At 44.1% G+C, this 18,947-nt stretch overlaps 1 long non-coding RNA gene across 1 annotated transcript; it reads right to left on the reverse strand.

The window, feature by feature from the left end:
- Positions 1 to 1,155: 1,155 nt before the first annotated feature.
- Positions 1,156 to 18,932, reverse strand: LOC144332023 (uncharacterized). The gene is made up of 2 exons (XR_013399722.1): positions 18,655 to 18,932; positions 1,156 to 1,348 (listed from the first exon to the last, which is right to left on the reverse strand). It is a non-coding gene; the product is annotated as an uncharacterized LOC144332023 (long non-coding RNA).
- Between the last annotated feature and the right edge of the window lie 15 nt (positions 18,933 to 18,947).

The raw sequence follows: 18,947 nt of genomic DNA on the forward strand, positions 1-18,947 counted from the left end.
CTTGTCTAGAACAGTGGACATGAGGTCCATCAACAAGGGCTCCACCCCTTGCAGCCTGAGTGCTCTCAAAACCAAGGGTCAGCAATAGATTGGTTTCGTTGACCACACAGACACACTCTTGGTGATACAAACATGTCCTGTCAAATTGTGAGGGGATGTTACAAATCCTGCACACAGGTGGATCAAAGGACCAAAGCTGCCTCATCTTTTTACCATGACAGATGGAGCTTCCCAGAGCTGTTTCTGAAAATTCTGTCCCATCAACCCTTATGGCAAATTCATGAGAATGAGCCAGACAGGAAAAACGCAGACTTCCTACCAAGAAATATTCAAATCAAAGTCCCCAAAACCTAGGATAGAGGAGCACTTCAGGTTTGAAAGACTCCCCAGAGGGCTTTGCATTGCCTTTCTAGCCCATCCATGTACCCCCTCCCCCCAGACCCTCATCTCTCTGCCCCTCCAAGGCTGCTCCCCTACCAAGACCCCAGCAGAGAAGCTTGCTCATCAGGATGGGTGTCTGTCACCACGGTGCCTCTCCCAGAGACAGTGAGTGGTGCCAACAGACATGAAGGCCAGGCTGAGTCCCAGCTGGGGAACCTATGCACCAGATGGGGCCTGGGGGACATGGGGACTGGAGCTGTCATCCTCTGAGCTGCCATCTGAACCCTAAAGAAGACATCCCTCAGTGTCCACAGAGGGCAGAGCCTCATGTCAGCTTCAGTGACCATCTCTGACCCCTGGGCCTGGGCTTGGCCCCTCTGCAGAAGAGCCACCCTCTGCAAGCCTGTTCCTGAGATGGAAACAGAAGGGTCATGTGTGGTTAACAAAATTGTCTGCATTCCTTTTGAGTAGATGGATGATGGCATAGAGAAATGGAAGAAAGAATGAATGAATGAGTGCATGAATAAATGAAGGAACAGATGGATGGATGGATGGATGGATGGATGGATGGATGGATGGATACACCAACCAACTGGCAGAGGGATCCTACATGAACTGCCTCAAGTCAACTGGGGAGTTTTGTTTATTCAACACTCTGCACCTGCAGCCAAGGTAACAATGATAATGAATTCTCCCTTGCTTATCACTGCCAGCAACATTCGTGGCAAATAAATAATAGGAAAGAGTGCAAAACTGTTCACAGACCCAGAAGTAGTTAAGATGCCTTTAATTCTGCTAGTGCAGCATAGGCCTAGAACTACAAACTTTCATACTGTAGAGGAAGAGATGACTTCTGCTGCGAAAAATCAGGGGCTCTGCCACTACCTGTTTCCACATTACAGGTGATGTTTAGGAGGTTGAACTGGGAAAACCAAGGTCAGGCATCCATGACAAATGTGCAGTGCACCTGAAAACAAAATAAGTATAACATACAAATCAGAAAAATGTAATGCATCGAGAGCATTTAGCATGTAGTAGGGGGTCAAGATGTATTTAAAAACTACAAAAAATGAAAAACAAAAACAGTCACCCAGGAACGGGGCTTGAAATGCCCAAGCCTCCACCAGGACAAGGGGCGCAGGTGGCTGAATGCTCCCACCTGAGCCTGGGGATTCCTGAAAGCATGCCTGGTTGGGCCATCACCTGACCCCTGAAGCATCCTGTCCACTCACAATCTCCCTAGCACACATGATGCTGGATGAACAGCTCTCACCTTGTGTGTTCTGGGGGAGAGAATAGACTTCCCAAGGGATGATCCTTCTGGGTGCCCACCAACTGAGCACTGCAGTTGACAGCAAGGCTACAGATGGAAGGGCGAGACTAGCCCTGCTGCTCCTGTAACTGATTCAAGGCATCCTCAAGTTCTGAGCTCACATGGGTCATGGGAGGATGGTGACAGAACTCACATGGGAGGATGGTGACAGAACTCAGACTGACTAGGACACATCCTTACAACACAGGAACTAGAGGGACAGGTTGAGAGACCAGAGAAACTAGACAGTCCTCCAATCCCCAAGAACAAAAGAAGAGTGAGGACCGCAGGGAGAACATCATCTGCCTGGATCTCGAGGGTCTCAGGAAGGTACAGGGCTGGGAAGCAAAGCGAGAGCTTCATCCGGGGACAGAGGCCATGTAGAATCTGCAGGTGCCTGCTATGTCCAGCCAGCCGTGCTGTAGGCAGAGGGCTCTCCCTGGCACTGAGGCCAGGCTCTGTCTGCTTACATGCCAGCCTTCTGCCTTCACTGAGGGAGCCCTGACACCAGGTGGGAGAGGGCCAGGGACCCTCATTCTGCCCCAGGATCACCTCTGATGGCCTTTCTAAGCCTCCTCGCAAAGGTCCACCTTGATATTATTATCCATTCCTGAGAGATTCATGATGCTTTGGGGTTGATTTTATTCTCAGACCTTTTTCTCTCCTGAGCCTTCTTGCAATGGTCAATGTCAATGTCTTCATCATAGTTTTTACAAATTGTGAGGCCCATCTCCAAGTCTGTTAAAAATATCATTATCCACGTTTGTCAAGGAGAAATTATACAAACAGTTGCTAAGTATTTTCTTTTCATGAATTTTTAAAAAAGGCAGAGAAACAAGTAGGAAAGTGGATAAAAGGTTGTCATGTGCGTGTCGTATAAATAGGGCTAGACAGGGCCATGTACAATCTCTCTGCAGGTCAATAGAAGAGAGTCCACTAAGTGCACTTCAGATACACACTGGAATATTCCCAATAGCTAATGCTTGACAGTCAAATTGACAGTGATAAACATATAGGGTATGACACACTCACACAATCGAATCCTATGCAGCAGTAAGCCTGCGCATGCCACAGCCACACCTGACAATACGCTGCCTCCGCCTTACACCTGAGCCTCAGCTACACACAGAGGGCTCACACTGGGTGGTTCATTTTACACAGAGTGAGAAATGGGCGAGACTAATGCCTGGGATTAGAAACTAGATCAGCAGGACTCCTTGCAGAGATAGAATCTAGATGGGATCACAGAGGGGATTCTGGGGGATGGCACTGTTCTGCTTCATATGGGTGCTGACTGCTCGTAACTGTCTACCTTGCCAGTTTTCACTGAGGTGAATGCAGAGCTGCACCATGCTGTTGTGCATGTTTCTTAGGCTTCTATAAGAAATGATTAAAAGTTATTTCCATTCCTTTATGCGGAAGTCCATGAAACTCAAGAAACACCCAAACGTAGAGAAAAAACCAATCCAGACAGGAAGTCTGGGCAGGCTAGGGCACAGGTCTCACCGGACAGCCTAGAAATGATCAAGAAACCTGACCCAGTCAGGGGCTCAGCAATCCATGTTGGGGATGAGATGATACCCAGCTATGCCCTGGCACAAACTAACAACACACACTCATGCCCCTATACAGACAACACACTCACACTCATGACCAACACACACAACACACTCACACTCATGCCCTATACACACAACACACTCACACACTCATGCCCAACACCTGCCAAAAACATGCACTCATGCCCAACATACACCAACAACATACACTCATGTTTAACACACACACTCATGCCCAACACATGCCAACACACTCACATTCATACCCAACACACACAACACACTCACCCTCATGCCCAGCACACAACACACTCACACATGCATGCCCAACACACACCAACACACTCACACTCATGCCCCTACACACACAACACAGATGCATGCCCAACACATGCCAAAAACATATACTCATGCCCAACACCCTCATACGCTCATGCCCTGACACACACCTACACATTCATAGTCATGCCTGACACACGCCAACATACACTCATGCCCAGCCCTCATTAACACACTCACACTCATGCCCCAACACACCAACACACTCACACGCACTCCTTGATACACACCAATAGCACCCTCATGTTTTTACATATATCAATAACACACTCACATACTCATACTCCCATACACACCAAGAACACTCACTTTTGCCCTGCCTCTCCTTACATTCTCCCCTCCTGGGCTGGCGTGAAGTCCCCCCTGGGCACTGTGGCTGGGCAGCAGCATAACCCCCTGTGCCCAGGGCTCCTGCAGCCTCCCAGGGTCCACGGATGGAGATGCAACCCAAGGAAGGGGCAGATGGCCAAGGAAATGGGTAAAGATGAGGAAGGCTGTGTGCCCTCCACAGGAGGAAGGGTCCCCTGAGCCCTGTCTTCAGAAGTGCGGTGCAGACGTGGGACCCCCCCATGTGAGCCCCTGCTGCCATCACCCCTGGCTCTAGGCTATTCAGCTGAAGAAGAGAGTTCTGGGAATGCCACCCACCTTCTGCTGGGCTCACTGTACCTCCAGCAACCTGTACATGTACTCTTCCATAATGTCCTCATTGGACCAAGCCACAGCAAGCTCTTTTGATGTCATAAAATACTGATGTCTATGAATTCTTTTTGAATGGTCCAGATATGGGTGCTCAGCACAATGAGTGCCACAAGCAGAGGCACCTTCCACCACATGGCTATCCTCAGCGTTCGCACTGGGGGCCAGGGACACCGGGTGGAGGAGTGGTGGCAGCTGCTGTTGGTGACACCCTTCACAGCTCTGGGTCCCACACAACCCTGTCCACTAGGGGCCCTGAGCTGTTGAGCTCCTCCCTTTGAGCAGCACCTTGTCCAGTGCCTCTCTCCACTCCCCCGCAGAGTCTGTCTGTTATCTCCAAACAAGGCAGAGCATGAGGTCACATAACCTTGGACTTGCAGGAATGTGTGCAACAAGACTGCTGCCTACACCTTTTCAGGGAAGCCTCCTCCAGCTGCAGCCCAACCCTGAGAAGACCCAGTGGAGGTCTCCAGCCCACCTGGTTTGCCCTCACGTAGTGCAGGTAAGGCTCACCAGGTACAAAGGAATCTCTGAGACCTCTGGTGAGCCAGTTCCTGAAGAGTGGAAGCAGTTGCTAAGCCTGCCCTGTGACATTGGCTGGAGCCCACATGGCCAGCTGGGCCCAGGGGAGCCCAGAGCGTGTGGCCAGTGGGGCTCGGCAGGGTGCAAGGGGGATGTCTACAAGAGTCCATTTTCCCTGCTGCCAGACCTTCCTCCATCAGAAGGTGCAACTGGCTTCATCCTCCCAGGCTGATTATTAGTTTTCCCTCATTTCAAAACCAGTTCTAATTTCCACTATCACATTTTTTTTTAACCTGTGGGCTATTATAGCTGTATTGTTTAATTTCCAACCATAGTTGATTTTCTAGTTATCTTTTTTCTTATCAACTTCTAACTCAAGTCCACTACAGTTAGAAAACACCATTTCATTATCTCCCTTCTTTGAAATATTTGAGTTATTTTTTGTCAAGAATAACCAATGTTCTATCAATATATGCAGCTGAAAAGAATATGTATTCTGCATTTTATAGATATAAAGTTAGATATTTATATACATCAGTAAGTCCATTCTGTTGAAACTTTTTATATATTTACTCTTTTTTTTATTTTTATTTTTTGAGGCAGAGTCTCACTCTGTCACCCATGCTGGAGTACAGTAGCACGATCTCGGCTCACTGCAACCTCTGTCTCCTGAGTTCAAGCAATTCTTAGGCCTCAGCCTCCCGAGGAGCTGGGATTACAGATGTGTACCACCATGCTTTTGTATTTTTAGTAGAGACAGAGTTTCGCCATGTTGGCCAGGCTGGTCTCAAACTCCTGGCCTCAGGTGATTCGCGCAAGTCGGCCTCCCAAAATGCTGAGATTACAGGTGTGAGCCACCGGTCCTGGCCATATTCACTCTTTTTACTTTGTCTTGTTTCATTGAGTTTGGTTTGGTTTGGTTTTGGTTTAGGTTTTGGTCTCCTTTTCTGCCAGTTACTGAGGGTTATGTTAAAATTTATCATGATGATTATGATTGTGAATTTGTCTATTTCTTTCTGACAATTTTCGCTTTATTTATTTTCAGACTATGTCATCACGTGCTTATACAAGTAGAATTGTTACACTTTCTTGGTGGCTGACCATTTTATCATTATAAAATGTATCAGTTTATGCTGAGTAATTCCTCTTGCTCTGAAGTCTGATGTCAGAGACTTTAAAACATCTAGCATTGTTTTGATTCTTATTTACTTGAATATCTTCATCCATATTGTTATTCTAATGTGATGTCTTAATTAATATGTGCCTTTATAAGCAGGCACATATTAATTTAAATCAGTCTAAGCATGTTATTTGGAATGCTTATTCCATTTATAATTACTCATATTATTAGTTACTAATGACTAATATTAGCATATGTTTGGGTTCAAAGCTACCATATTGCTATTTATTTTCTATGCATTTCATTTGTCCCTGTTTCTGGTTTTATTCAATTTCTTCTCCTCAGTGGCTTTTAGTTATCCTCCCCTTTTTTCCTTTCTTTTTTTGAGACAGAGTCTCGCTCTGTCGCCCAGGCTGGAGTGCAGTGGTGCAGTCTCAGCTCACTGCAGCCTCCTGGGTTCAAGCAATTCTCGCGCCTCAGCCTCCCAAGTAGCTGGAACTACAGATGTGAGCCACTCTGTTTGGCTAATTATATATTTTTAGTAGCAACAGGGTTTCACCATGTTGACTTGGCTGGTCTTGATCTCCTGGCCTCAAGTGATCCACCAGCCTTGGCCCACAGTGTTAGGATTACAGGCATGAGTCACTGTGCCCAGCCAAGTTATCCTTTCTTTACCTCTTCTTTTAGTGGTAACTTTAGTGATCATAATGAGTATCATTGACTTAACTGAGTCTACCATAAATTAGTACCTTTACCACTGCAAAGATGGTGGGGAAACCTTAGGGCACTATTACCCGTTTGTCCCCCTTCTACCTTGTATGTTATTGTTGTCACATACTTAAATTCTACATATTTGATAGCCCGCAAAATAATATTACTGTGGTTTTATACATTTAGTATTCATGTGGATTTATCAATTATATTTACCATTCTTCTGCGCACCATTCTTTCAACATTACTTTGCTTCCACCTGGGATCATTTTCCTTTACCGCCAAAAAATCTCTCTTTAGTATTTATTTTTAATTGGATCTTATTGATATATCATTTAACTTTTTCCAAAAGCCGACTTTTCTCTAAAAATTGTACTTCTTTGGGACCCCCCTATCCTAGGGATTCAGCCAAGTCTCCATCCTCTCTCTTCTAGGTGTCCCCAAAATATTGCTAATATATGGGTTTAAGACTATAAATTTCCCTCTAAGCCCTTCTTTGGCAATGTCTCAGAAATGTTGATATGTCATATGGTTATTATCTTTCAATTCAAAGAATTTTTTATTTATTTTGTGACTTTTTAATCCATGAATTGTTTTTAAATACACTGTTAAATTTACAGACAGCTAGAGTTATTAAAATTATTTTAACTATTTTTATTATAGTTGTTTACTGTGAACAAAGAACATACTCTGAACCATTTTCATCTTTTAAATTTTTGAGTTTTTTTTCTTTTTTGATGTTCTGAAAATGTCTTTATTTTGCTTTCATTTTTGAGGAGTACTTTTACTGTCTATAGAATTTGAGATTGTTCATTATTTTCTTTCAGTTCAAAGATTAAAATCTAGGCTTCTTCAAATGGTCTATTTCCAGTTCACTTTGACTCCTTAGATGTGGCCTGTCATGGTTTCACCTGAAATCCTGGGATATTTACCATAGTCTTCTTCCTTAACAAGCACTGAACTTTAATTTTTGTCCCCTCAATTGAAGCAGAGAAAATGCATTTTCCCAAGCAGCGTTGAAAGTCAAGACCTTTCATCCCTTTTCCGCCCCTGGTGCCCTCCACTCTAGGTCTTGCTCCAAGTCAGGCAGGACAGAGATGAGACTTTCCTACATTAAGGCAAGTGTCTATTACCACAGTGTCTCTCCAAAGGGCAGTGAGTAGCATCTGCCACTGAGTCCTCACCATGGAGACCATGCTGGGTCCCAAGGCTGAAGGATTTTAGCATCAAAAAGCTGGCAGGGACATGCTGAGTTGAGCTGTTGCTTCTGCAGTCATCTGCAGTCTTGGCAAAATTTTTCTTATTAACCAAGAAGTTGGTCAGGCCCCTAGGGACAGGCTCATATACCTGGAGGATCCTTTAGAGACTCATGGGCAGAGTAGAGAGCTGCCTGATCAGGGCTCCTACCCTTAAGCTTCTTCAATCCTCTCTTGGGATTGCTTCATTACCAAAGGTGCAAAATCAGAGGTTTAGAATTGAGCATATATCCACACACTCATGTTCACAGCAGCATTATCCAAAATAGCTGGCAGGTGGAAGCAGCCAAAGTGTCCATGGATGAATGAGTGAATAAAGAAAATGTAGCATTTCCATACAATGGAATATTATTCAGCCATTAAAAAGAAAATCCCGTCACATGTTACAACATGGGTGAACCTTGAGGATGTTACCTTAGTGAAATAAGCCAGTAACAAAAGGACAAACACTACATGATTCCACTCATCTGAGATGTCTAGACTAATCAAATTCACAGAGACAGAAAGTAGACTAGGGGTTGCCAGGGGCTGGGGGAGAGAAGAATGAGGTGTTATTGTTTAATGAGTATAGAGTTTCAATTTCACAACATGAAAAGAGTTCTAGAGATGGATGGTGGTGAGGGTTGCACATGGATGAATGTACTTAACATCACTGAACTGTACACTTAAAAATGCTTAAAATGGCAAATTTTATGTTATACACATTTTACCACAATCAAAAAATCAGGCGCTCAGGAGAATTCAGAATCACAAAAGAGAAAGCTTATGATTTGAAGGCAAGTTGCTCCCTATAATGTGTCCTTTGGCATTGTCTTCTGGTGCCCAATCTGGCAGTAGAGGAGGGAGCGGAAGGGAAGAGCACCCCCTCCCCCACATCCCCACTGCTGACCTGCTTGGTCTCCTCTGGTCTCCCAGCTGGCCTGAGGGTTACTGCCTCCTTTTGGAGCATTTGTTCTGCCTAAGAGCACAAGGGGCTAATGTTAGCCACTCTGGAAGTTATGTCTCAACCTGCTACACTTCTGCAGAGTTCAACTGTCCAAAATATCTCTCTTTGGGGGTCCAATTCTTGTATCACATTTGAGAGCCATCATTCCCAGAGAACCACTGAAACCAGCAAAACACAGCAGAGTAGCCATCTGGCGTTAGAATATTTCATCATTTTGCGAGCTCTGAAAAGTAGATCTGGAGAGAAACAAACAAACAAAATGCTTTTTCTTCAATCACTGATCTATAATCAGAAACAGGATCAAGCATCAGCACAGTTATTTCACTATGTGAAAAAATAATAGAAATTTTCTTCCTGGCAGCTGACAAAATACTCTGTGTCTTAGGGAACCTTGCTAGAAGGGAACATGGATGCTAGAGAAGACAGATATTCTAGCTAAAGCTGTTCCTATGGTTCATATGCTGAGGAACTGCATGGGCCTCTCTATAGTAGACCTAAAATCCAAGCATATCAATCGTTACATTAAATATAAGTGATCTAAAGTAAAAGATAGAGATTGTCAAATGAATAAAATGAATAAAAATATCACCCAACTGTACGCATATATCTCCCTATTTGCATACAGAAATATGTATGATTATATGTGTCATGTTATGAAAATCCCAATAGTCTACCTCAAATCCTATAGAACTAGAGGATGGTGGTATTTATAAGGTGATGGACACATATGTAAGAACAGAATAGAACAGTCAAAACATAGAATAGAACAGAATAGCCAAAAATAGACCAACTGGTAGCCAACTCACTTTTGGCATTGGTGTAGAGGCAATTCAATGTATAAAGAACAATCTTTTCAATAAATGGTGTTGGAACCATTGAGCTTCTATATGCAATAGAAATTAATCTAAAACTAAATTTCATCATATGTACATTATACAAGAATTAACTCAAAATTGAATCATAGATAAAAATATAAAACTATAATAGTTTTAGAGCAAAATATTCATGGCATGAAGTTAGAATTTTTAGACATGACACCAAAAGCATGATCCTTTTTAAAAAGATTATATATCTCTCATTTTATGTTAGGGAGTCATAAAAATGATGTCTCAGGATACAAAATCAATGTGCAAAAATTAGTAACATTTCTATACATCACAACAGTCAAACCAAGAGTCAAATCAGGAATGTACTCCCATTCACAATTGCCACAAAAAGAATAAAATACCTAGGAATACAGATAACTAGGGAAGTAAAAGATCTTTACAAAGAGAACTACAAGACACTGCTCAAAGAAATCAGAGATGACACAAACAAATGGAAAAACATTCCATGCTCATGGATAGGAAGTATCAATATTGTTAAAATAAATATTGTTAAAAAGCAATTTATAGATTCAATGTTATTCCTATTAAACTACCACTGACATTCTTCACAGAACTGAAAAAAAAAACAAAACTATTTTGATATTCGTATAGAACCAAAGGAAGAGCCTAAATAGCCATGGCAATCCTAAGCAAAAAGAACGAAGCTAGAGGTATCATGCTACCTGACTTCAAACTATACTACAGGGCTACTGTAACCAAAACAGCATGGTACAAAAACATACACGCATACCAATGGAACAGAATAGAGAAGCCAGAAATAAGGCCACATGCCTACAACTATCTGACTTTTGAAAAACCTGACAAAAACAAGCAATGGGGAAAGGATTTTCTATTCAATAAATGATGCTGGGATAACTGGCTAGCCATATGCAGAAGATTGAAACTGGACCCCTTTCTTACATTATATACAAAAATTAACTCAAGATGAATTAAATACTTAAATGTAAAACTCAAAACTATAAAAACCCGGAAGACTACCTAGGCAACACCATTTAGGACATAGGCATGGGCAAAGATTTCATGATAAAGACACCAAAAGCAATTGCAACAAAAGCAGAAATTGACAGATGGGATCTAATTAAACTAAAGAGCTTCAGCACACCAAAAGAAACTATCAACAGAGTGAGCAGACAACCTACAGAATGGAGAAAGTTTTTGCAAGCCATGCATCTAACGAAGGTCTAATATTCAGCATCTATAAGGAACTTAAACAAATTTACAAGCAAAAAACCAACAACCCCATTAAAAAGCGGGCAAAAGACATGAACAGACACTTTTCAAAAGAAGACATACATGCAACCAACAAGCATTTGGAAAAAGGTCAACATCACTTATCATTAGAGAAATGCAAATTAAAACCACAATGAGATACCATCTCACACCAATCAGAAAGGCTATTATTAAAAATTTTTTAAATAACAGATGCTGGCAAGGTTATGGAGAAAAAAAAGAACGCTTATATACTGTTAGTGGAAATATAAATTAGTTCAACCATTGTGGAAAACAGTGTGGTGATTCCTCAAAGTCCCAAAGACAAAAAGTACCATCTGACCTAGCAATCCCATTACTGGGTATGTACCCAAAGAAATACAGATTGTTCTATTACAAAGACGCATGCATGCATATGTTCATTGCAACACTATTCACAATAGCAAAGACATGGAATCAACCTAAATGTCTGTCAATGATAGACTAAATAAAGAAAATGTAGCAAACATACACCATGGAACACTAGGCAGCCATAAAAAAGAATAAGATCATACCCTTTGCAGGAACATGGATGAAGCTGGAGGCCATTATTCTTAGCAAACTAATGCAGAAACAGAAAACCAAATACCACATGTTCTCACTTATAAGTGGGAGCTAAATGATGAGAACACACGGACACATAGAGGGAAACAAACCACACTGGGGCCTATTGGAAGGTGGAGGGTAGGAGGAAAAAGAGGATTAGGCAAAACTAACTAAAGGGTACTAGACTTAATACCTGGGCAATGAAATAATCTTTACAAAAAAACCTCATGACACAAGTTGACCTACAAAACAAACCTGTGCATATACGCCTGGAAGAAAGAAGATAAATTGAGGTTCATGAAAATTTAAAGTTTTGCTCTAACAAAGACACTGTTAAATGAAAAGACAAGCTACAGACTGAAAAAACGATATTTTCAGACATATATAAAAAATTGTAACCAGAAAAAATAAATAAACTCAAAAACTCAATAGTAAAAAAAAGACACACCAATTAAAAAATGGACAAAAGACATGAATACTTTACCAAAGATAAACACATAGTAAATAAACATATGAAAAGATCACTAGTTCTTAGTGAATAGGCTCCAGGTCATTAGTCCTTGGACAAATACTGATTAAAACCATGATGAGATACCACACAGCTAAAATAAAAACTAGTGATAACAACAAATGCTGGTGAGAATGTGGATAAACTGGTTCTCTGATTCACTGCCAGTCAGAATGCAAAATGGTGTAATCACTATAGATATGTTTTGCAATTTCTTACATAGACATACCTCAGAGACATTGGGTATTTCATTTTAGACCACTGCAATAAAGTGAATATTGCAATAAAGTAAGTCACACCATTTGTTTGGGTTTCCCAGTGCATATAAAAGTTGTGTTTATACTATATCGTAGCCTATTCAGTGTGTAATAGAAAGTTGTGTTTATACTATATCATAGCCTATTCAGTGTGTAATAGAACCACGTATGAAAAACAACATACCTTAATTAAAAATGATTTATTGCTAAAAATCCTAACGATCTGTGCCTTCAGTGAGTCATAAGCTTTCTGCTGGTGGGGGGTTTTGCCTTGATGTTGATGGCATGCTCATCTGTGTGAGATGACAGTTTGGTGGCCAGATAACATCTTCCAGCAGAGCAACTCCATGCCTGTGGCTGCAGGAACTTTGGGCAAATATATGCAAACTGCAGTCTGAGTATTCTATATCAGGTTGAGGGGAAGTCTTTCTGACAGCTGGAAATGACAGTCCATTCTATTTTTAATTTTAGCATCTTAACCAACTCTTGGTAGGATGTGGAAAGTCAGAAAGATTTTTTTGGAAGATAAACATGCTACAATATTGCATCTGTGGATGGATGTCTCCTAGCAATTAATCCATGGACCCATGGATCCGTGTTACCGAGAAGAAGCCACAGCGGATGGGGTGTGGAACTGAGACATGACTGGAGAACTTGTGGGACTTGGTGGCTGACTCTGGGGCTCCAAAGAGACAAAATGGGGTACCCCAGAGAGGCGGTGGAAGGGCGTGAGGACAATGAGCCCTTCTTTGGCTGGAGGAGATTCAGTTTACAGTGGGACTTTCAAAGGAATTTGCAGCAAACAGGCAGCAATATAGAATCACACTTCAAAAAGGGAACTTGAAATGAAGTTAACTACATGGGAGTCACATCTATAGGAGCATTAAATGTGGCCAAATTGTTAGTAACTGAGATTGTAGAAAAGGGGTTCCTAAAATAGCATCAAGGCTGGTGCAAGTACAATGGTATTTACAACTTATTGATCACAGCCGTTTACAGATTCCTTTGTTCTTTCTCCACCCCCACTGCTTCACTTGACTAGCCTCTAAAAAGAATCATATATATATGTATATATGTATATATACACATATATATACACACACATATATATATATAAAATCCCATGCCAAGGGATTGGATTCAGGGGCCTGTAACCTCCCTAAAGTCATACGCAACATTTTATGTAAATGTTACTGAATGTTAAATGGAATTTTTTATTAGGACAAGTTTCAAAATCAGGTGCCAGAGAAGAACGTAAAATTTTTCATAGTGGATAGAGAAGCCACCTGAATTGCTCACCCATGTTGAGAAAATGAAATGTCCAGGAGTCGGGAACAGAGGAAGTACTGAGGGAGGTGATCTACCTGACCCTCGCCCAAGCTAGTGGTGACTGACTTCCTGCTTTTCTGGCCAGGCAGCCAAGAAGCAGCTAGGTTGAGATGGTCCAGAGCAGAGAAGGAACTGAGGTGGTCGGGATGTCAACAGGGCTCCACATACCTCAGCCAAAAGAACCAGAGCAGTCTTGGCCAAGGCAAGAGCAACCGGCAGCCAGAACAGAGAGCCTCTGTGCTGCCATGACAGGTAGAATAACACCCCACCCGAGATGTCCACATCCTAACCCCAGAACCTGTGAACTTGTTACTTTGTGGGCAAAAGTGACTTTGCAGACGTGATTAAGTTAAGGATCTTAAGATGTGAGATTATCTGAAGAGGCCCTATGTAATTAATCACAAGGGTCCTTAGAAGAGGGAGATAGAGAGTCAGAGAAGGAGACATGCTGGGATAAGTAGAGGTCAGAGAGAACTGAAGAGACTCTGTGCTGGCTTTGATGATGGAGGAAGGGGCCATAAGCCAAGCAGAAAAAACAGATTCTCCCCTAGGGCCTCCAGAGGGAGTGCGACCCAGCCAATACCCTGATTGAATGGCTGGCAACCTCCAGAATTGCAAGATAATCAAAGGGTGCGGCTTTAAACCACTGTTGTTAGTAACTGGTTACAGCAGCCACAGGAAATGAGCACAGCTGCCAGGGTAGCTGCAGGGGAGGGGCTGCTAGCAATGGAGGCTGGGCAGAGGCAGGAAGGGACCCCAGAACAGCCAGTTTTAAAATTCTGCCAAGGCTGGCAAGCACAGCAGCTGCAGTCAAGTAGGAATTTTCCAGTCCTCTACATCTTCCTCCTCTGCTTGTTCTGACACAGAGGGGCCCTGAAAACCATGGTGAGATGGAAGAGGTAGAGGAGATGTGGTGCATAGGGAAAAAGAGAAAGAAGCAAGCACTCCTCCCCAAATGCAAGTCTCCAGGAGGGAGAAGCGCAACTTTAAATCATGTTCAAAGTTTTGACCATCTTCAAAAACTAGCATTTCAATAACTGGATTGAGACTGTGTATATTGTCTGAGAGTCACTTGAAAAGTCACAGGGGACAAAAAGCATGGCTGAGTCCATGCAAAGGAACACTAGGAAGTGAGGACAAAGCCACACATGATGACATTTCGAAGTGAAGCCTGTTCCCCATAAGGGGCACATTCTCTGTTTTCGGGGGAGTGGGCCACAGCTTCCATCAGCTTCTCAAAGGGGATTTTTACATCTGCTGAGGTTAAGAATTATGAATACGGAGGAAGAGGTCAAGGTTTGGACTTGGAGAAGAGCTTGTATTCCGGCCTGCAGGGGAGTGGGGAGGGAATAACAAGAAGAAAAAGCAGAGGGGAAAAAAGACAAGATCAAGAGGGCTGGAGGACACGGTGTTCTTCACACTGCTTACCTCCCCATGCAGGGCCAGGAGGGCGAGTGGGCGACAGGATGAGAACCCACGGGCCACTGGCGAGATCAACCAAGAGGAAATTCTGCCAGTGCAGCCCTGCGGCCGATCGACCACCTGCGCCTCCTGGCCCGGCTTCTTTGGTGCCCCCCTCTTGCCTTGCTACCTGGGGCCTGAGGGAGCTGGCAAGGCAAGTTTGCGCTGATAGAAGTGAAGGCCCACGGGCTGCCCACTGAGGTCGGAGATGAACATTGCCAGTTCTGCACAGCTGCAAAGCGCACATGGGAGGGGATCCAGTCAGACCCCCACAGACATTGATAGGAGGGATTCTTTGTGAGCCCCACAATCCTGCCCCACCACGTGCTGGATGCTTACATATACTATCCCTAGTCTTAGAACATCTCTGCAGGAGATGTGTAGTAAGTATGTCTATGCCATGAACAACCTAAATCAGACAATAAAAAACAAAATTTCATAAATACTGTCCAGACAATTGCACAATAATCCCACTACATACTAAGCACTTACTATGAGTCAGATTCTGTTTCAATTAGTAGCAGTATGTGGCCAGCCATGAGAATTAGAGAACAAAATTATGGTGGTTGAAACACACACGAGTTGAAAATATACTCTTATTTATATAAACAAGAAAATAAACTTTACTATAAAAGAGTTGGGATGGCAATATAGGACTGGCACTGTAATTCCAAAGTGACAAGGGCACAAGGCACTACAATGCTTTCATCTTTTTCTCTCCCATCCTCAGAGCTCCAATAGAGCTGCTGGAGTTCCAGCCATCATGTCCTCATTCCCAACGGCAGATAAGGCAAAAATGACTCTTTGCAACTGAGTCAGCAATTTACAGAGTAAATTCCTCTATGTCTCAAACAACAATTTCACTTAGATCTTGGTCATGAGACCACCCCCACTACAAGGAAGGCTGGGAAATGCCATCTTTATTGCAGGCAGTCCCATACTCAAACAAAAATGCACTTCTGTTACTGAGAAAAATAAAATGAACAGTCTCTGCCATAGGCTCTTAATTATAATGTAAGAGTAACCCAATGAAAAGAGCATTGATATCCCACTTACAGTCGCTCAGGGAGCTCAGGGCAGAGGCCAAGCAGACCTCACACTAGGCCCAACTGATGCCCAGCTTCTCACCTTTTTCCACTTTGCCTTTGTGCCACCAGACAAATTGAGGCCATCCTGGAAGCACAGACAGGAGGTAGAAACAGAGCCCTTCCACAATGTTCATGCTGCAGTCATGCCAAATCCTCCATCAAGAGGGCGTGGAGGACGTGTGTCCCACTGCACTCCAAGGAGTGAACCCTGAGGTCCATGAGTTTGGGGTGTGTGTGTGCAGGTGTGTGCGTCTGTGTGTGTTGTGTGTGTGTTTCAGTGTGAGTGTGGGTGTGTATGTGTAAGTATGTGTCTGTGTGTATGTTGTGTGTCTGTGTGTTTCAGTTTGAGTGTGGGTGTGTACATGTAGGTGTGTGTGTCTGTGTCATGTGTCTATGTGTTTCAATGTGAGTGTGGGCATGTACGTGCAGGTGTGTGTGTGTGTCTGTGTGTTTCAGTGTGTCATTGTGTATGTGTAGGTGTGTGTGTTGTGTGTCTATGTGTTTCAGTATGAGTGTGATTGTATACATGTAGGTGCATGTGCCTCTGTGTGTTGTGTGTCTGTGTGTTTCAGTGTGAGTATGCGCATGTACGTGTAGGTGTATGAGTGTCGTGTGTCTATGTGTTTCAGTGTGAGTGTGGTTGTGTACGTGTAGGTGCATGTGTCTCTGTGTGTTACGTGTCTGTGTGTTTCAGTGTGTATGTGAGCATGTGTGGGGGTGTGTGTGGTGTGTGTCTGTGTGTTTCAGTGTGAATGTGGGTGTGTATGTGTAGGTGTGTGTGTCTGTATATTTCCGTGTGAGTATGGATAGGTATGTGTCTGTGTATGTTGTGTGTCTGTGTGTTTCAGTGTGTATGTGTGCATGTGTGGGGGTGTGTGTGTTGTGTCTGTGTTTCAGTGTGAGTGTGAGTGTGTATATATAGGTGTGTGTGTCTCTGTGTGCTGTGTATCTGTGTGTTTCAATGTGAGTGTGGGCATGTATGTGCAGGTGTGTGAGTGTTGTGTGTCAATGTGTTTCAGCGTGTGTGGTTGTGTACGTGTAGGTGCATGTGTCTCTGTGTGTTGTGTGTCTGTGTGTTTCAGTGTGTATGTGTGCGTGTGTGGGGGTGTGTGTGGTGTGTGTGTTTCAGTGTGAGTGTGAGTGTGTATGTGTAGGTGTGTGGGTCTGTATATTTCCGTGTGACTGTGGATAGGTATGTGTCTGTGTGTGTTATGTGTCTGTCTTTCAGTGAGTGTGACTGTGTGTGTAGGTGTGTGTGTTATGTGTCTGTCTTTCAGTGTGTGAGTGTGACTGTGTGTGTAGGTGTGTGTGTGTGTTGTGTGTCTGTGTGTTCGGGTGTGAGTGTGACTGTGTGTGTAGGTGTGTGTGTGTGTTGTGTCTGTGTGTTCGGGTGTGAGTGTGACTGTGTGTGTAGGTGTGTGTGTGTGTTGTGTCTGTGTGTTCGGGTGTGAGTGTGACTGTGTGTGTAGGTGTGTGTGTGTTGTGTGTCTTTCAGTGTGTGAGTGTGACTGTATTGCAGGTGTATGTGTGTGTTGTGTGTCTGTGTGTTCGGGTGTGAGTGTGACTGTGTGTGTAGGTGTGTGTGTGTTGTGTGTCTTTCAGTGTGTGAGTGTGACTGTATGTGCAGGTGTATGTGTGTGTTGTGTGTCTGTGTGTTCGGGTGTGAGTGTGACTGTATGTGCAGGTGTGTGTGTGTGTTGTGTGTCTGTGTGTTCGGGTGTGAGTGTGACTGTGTGTGTAGGTGTGTGTGTGTTGTGTGTCTTTCAGTGTGTGAGTGTGACTGTATGTGCAGGTGTGTGTGTGTGTTGTGTGTCTGTGTGTTCGGGTGTGAGTGTGGCTATGCGGCAAGTGTGTCTGTGAGGGAAGGTTGAGCAGGGGTGTCAGGAAAGAGGCCCTGGCTTCCTGGTTCCCTGGAGGCACATGAGGAAGCCTCGAAACAGGCCTTGGGTGCGCCCAAGGCTCCTCCCTTGGGTTCCCACACAGGAGCCATCACTGCACATTTGTGTATCCTATCTTCCCACATGACACCGTAACAGGCCTTCTAGGAACCGAGCGTAACCGCACCAAGCCTGCATTCTGTGTGCCGGGGGACACAAGCTCCAGCCTCCACCCACCAGTGGCTTCTTCCTTCCCTAACTGACTGCCAAGTCTGGGGACTCCCATCAGGTCCCCAGGATGAGGCCTTTAGGAAACCAGAATGTCCAAGCAGAAAGCTCCCTGTGCCTCACACCTGAAGCTTCCTGGCTGCTTCCTTCTCCTCCAAAACCTCTAAGTCCAGCCGAAGCCACTCCAGAACTTGGCGGCACTGGGGAATCATTGGGGTCAGAATTGACTCTCCCTCACTTCACACTTCTCTGCAGGGTGCCTCTGCTCCTTCATCCTCTAAGGGAGGGGATTTTCCAGAACTCGTCTCCAGGAACCAGGTGCGGGGAGAGTGACTTCTGGTGCAGGCAGCCCCTCCCCACAGTGTCCATCCCCCACGGCTCACCTATGCATGCTCCAGTCCTGGCCTCCAGTCTCCCTGTGTCTCCAGCAGTTACCATCCTCCAGGACTCCCAGGGGCCCTGGCCTGGCTCCCACCAAGACAATGCTGGGTCCACAGAAGCCTGTGTGTTGCTGAGGGAGCAACCCCTCAAAGAGAAAATGTGTGTGTTAGCATGTGTGTGGCATGAACTTATGCAAAAACCATTGCACAGTCTCTTGCTGCTCTCCCCTCGAGTTCAGCTGCTGATGAAGGGGGAGGAGGAGGAGAGGAGAGCTGTGGGTGTCCACCACCAGCTG

The sequence above is a fragment of the Macaca mulatta genome, chromosome 10, assembly GCF_049350105.2.
Source record: "Macaca mulatta isolate MMU2019108-1 chromosome 10, T2T-MMU8v2.0, whole genome shotgun sequence".
Taxonomy (NCBI): domain Eukaryota; kingdom Metazoa; phylum Chordata; class Mammalia; order Primates; family Cercopithecidae; genus Macaca; species Macaca mulatta.